Consider the following 3,788-nt stretch of genomic DNA (forward strand, 5'->3'; position numbering starts at 1 on the left):
CGAAGTGCCAAACTCCTGAGGCCCGTTTACTGCGCAGCTACTACATGCAGGGCCCTGGGCAACCAGCAGGAGCAGGCCTTGGTCCCTGTCCCCAGGATTGGCCGGGAGCAGGGCTGGACCTGAAGATGGTGCACTAGAAGACGAGAGCCCACTTACAGGGCCAGCCTGTTAGAGGGCCACTGCTCAGAAGGCCATTAATTCTGCCTGAGGGATGGAGAAAGACTTCTGAGTGAGGTCCCCAGGGTGACCTTCACCTCTATCAGAAGGCACTGATTTAACTTGAGGAGGTGAGGGGGAGGGTGCTCCCGCAATGGACCAGTGTGAGCAAATGCTGGGAGCAGGAGAGCCCTGGCGGGGGGGGGGGGCGGTTTGCAGCAACTAGGTCAGTGGTTCTCAACCTTCCTAATGCCGCGACCCTTTAATACAGTTCCTCATGTTGTGGTGACCCCCAACCATAAAATTATTTTCGTTGCTACTTCATAAGTAATTTTGCTACTGTTATGAATCGTAATGTAAATACCTGATATGCAGGATGTATTTTCATAGTTACAAATTGAACATAATTAAAGCACAGTGATTAATCACAAAAACAATATGTAAGTATATATGTGTTTTCTGATGGTCTTAGGCGACCCCTGTGAAAGGGTCGTTCAACCCCCAAAGGGGTCGTGACCCACAGGTTGAGAATCGCTGGTTTAGGCCAATATGACAGAAGAGCTGAAGTGGAGAGGAATACATACTGGGAGATTATGGGAAATACGGACTGGTGCTTAATGGGCCCGCTTGGCTGAAATGCAAACGTATTTTATCGTGGCTTATTGAGTCCAAGGAATCTTGCCAGGGTTTATGTGAAATTTATGTAGGGACACAGGTCAACATATTTTTTCAGTGACTTAATCACCATTCCTGAATGAGAACCAAAAGTTTGGCAGCGCGTGTCCATTATTATGACCATCTTCAAGCTTCAAGCGTGAGGCAAAGACCACTTCAAAGATTCTATTGTGTCTTGAAGTTAAATGGTTGGGATGGGGTTTAAATGCTTTGTATTTTTTATATTTCAAACACTACCATCTGAGAACCAGGTGTGAAGAGGAGATGGTGAGTAAAACCGGGAGGCAGGGGAGGCTTGTTCCAACCGCAGGATTCTGAATTTGTAGATGCAGCCTCTCTCTCTGCCACAAGAGCTCCCCACCTGCATCCCTTACTGCCCCTGCTCCCCGCAGATTCCTAAGACACCTTTCCTCCCTCACCCATCAGTGTTGGATTACCAGGAGGCAGCGAGGAGGAGAGTAAGTAACCAGCACAGTGCCTTTCCTCAGGGAGCTTAAGATGCAAGATCAGCTCCTGACTTCCAACAGAGATCCCCCAAATAACCTGTGGATGAAGCAAAGCCAAGTGTATTGCTTACAGCAGTAAGAGAGACCACTACGTTGACAGTCTTAGTAGTGTCTCAAAGAGGGAGGTCAAGAGTAGGGTAGTTTGAAGATTTGGTGGATCTGGTTTAAGATAGGTCGTTCTGGCCCTAACCGGTTTGGCTCATGGGATGGAGCGTTGGCCTGTGGACTGAAGGTTCCCGGGTTCGCTTCCGGTCAAGGGCATGTACCTTGGTTGCAGGCACATCCCCAGTGGGAGGTGTGCAGGAGGCAGCTGGTCGATGTTTCTCTCTCATCAATGTTTCCAACTCTCTATCCCTCTCCCGTCCTCTCTGTAAAAAATCAATAAAATATATATTTTTTAAAAAAGATAGGTTGTTCCGTGAAAGAGCACGGCTAAATTTGTTCAGGATGACTGTACACAGGGAGGGGAGAGTCTTGAAGCAAGCCTAGAAGAGTAAACAGTTGTCTGATAAACCCAATCGCTTCATCTTCAGGAGGGGACTATTTACCCTGATGTAGGCGAGATCAGTCAATAGCCTGTTCAGAAAAATGGACTTTGAGGAAGTTCCTGAAACTGCAATTAAGTTATTTGCAACTCCTTCTTGAGCAAGACTTTCTTGAAATTAAAGTCATGTTTATGCAGACGGTTGCGTTGTAAAGTATTAGTTTTTAATCCTATTGTGTGGCTGTAAATAGTTTCAGTTCTCGGCAATTTCCCATAACTTCATTGGTGAATAATGAATTCATTTTGGTGGATTATAACCTGCCTTTTCTTCTTAATGAGATAGAGCCAAAAAAACTAGAGCCCATTGCATCTCCCATAACAAAGGGTATATACTGTTTTGCAGAACTTTTGTTTCAATCATGTACCATATTTCAATAACTCTACAATGTCATCAATTGTGATATGCCATTATTTTATGTACTATTCAGAAAGTGAAAATTCTACCAAAATATGATAGCCTATTGCTACATCCTAATTTCAGATTTATTAAAATTGAGAAAGTATTTCTTAAAATTAATGAAATATAAGGGATATATAAGTGTGCCAATTGTATCACAACGTAAAATCTATTTCTATTTATTGCTGATTATTGCTGTGAACTATGCTATTGTTAAAAGTGTTTGAAAGCCCTGTTTTAGTGGAAGAATGCAGGAGAGGAACAGGTAAGTACACCATAAGGCAGCTGGAGACGAGTGCTTCCTGAGCAGAGATGCAAATTACTTGTCTTGTTGGAAGGAACAATTGATGACTATGGGAGACTTCAGGAAAGGTTAGTTTGCAAGAGAGAATATTTGAGCTGGGCTTGAGTCCATCAGGAAAAAGACATTGCTGAATGAGAGGGCAGAATGTACAAAAGCATGAATGTACAGGGCACACTATGGAAACTGGGACAAGTCCGACAGGCCTGGGAAAATGAAGACAAGTTAGCATCATATTGAGAAGGCCTTGATTGGATGCCAGAACTTTGGATTTATGCTAACGGTAGTAGGAGAGGAATTTAGATGACGCACTAGTTTTTTAGAACAATAATTCTGGCATGAATGGGAAGGATAGACTAGTTGAGCAAGAGATTGGGGACAGGGAGAGAGTAAGAATTCATTATTTTTTCTACCCTGCATCCAGTTTACTTTACTCTGGTAACAATACTTTGATGTCCTCTAAGGAACCACCCTTTCCTGTTTACAGTAGTCCCTCCTTATCCACGGTTTCACTTTCCATGGTTTCAGTTACCTGTGGTCAGCCACGGTCCGAAAATATTAAATGGAAAATTCCAGAAATAAGCATTCGTAAGTTTTAAACTGTGCGTTGTTCTGAGTAGCATAGTGAAATCTCTAGCCGTCCGGCTCCATCCTGCCTGTGATGTGAATCATCACTTTGTCCAGCATATGAGTGCTGTATATGCTACCAACTACCCACGCTTTAGTCTCTTAGTAACCATCTAGGTTATGAGATGGACTATTTAGGTATCACAGTGCTTATTTTATTTTACTTTTTGAAATATATTTTTATTGATTTCAGAGAGGTAGGGAGTGGGGAAAAGAGATAGAAACATCAGTGATAAAAGGGAATCATTGATCAGCTGCCTCCTGCACACCCGCTACTGGGGATTGAGCCCGAAAACCAGGCCCTTGACTGGAATCGAATCTGAGACCCTTCAGTATGCAGGCCAGAGTTTTATCCACTGAGCCAAACTAGCTAGGGCTCACAGTGCTTATTTTACATAAAAATGGCCCAAAAGCCATTTACATAACGTTTATTGCAGTGTATTGTTAAGATTGTTCTATTTTTTATTACCATTAATCTCTTACTGTACCTGATTTATAAATTAAACTATCATAGTATGTATGTATCAGAAAAACAGTATATATATGGAGATATGGTTATATATATATACTCCAGATATATAT

The sequence above is a fragment of the Myotis davidii genome, unplaced genomic scaffold (genome assembly GCF_000327345.1).
Source record: "Myotis davidii unplaced genomic scaffold, ASM32734v1 scaffold132, whole genome shotgun sequence".
NCBI lineage: Eukaryota > Metazoa > Chordata > Mammalia > Chiroptera > Vespertilionidae > Myotis > Myotis davidii.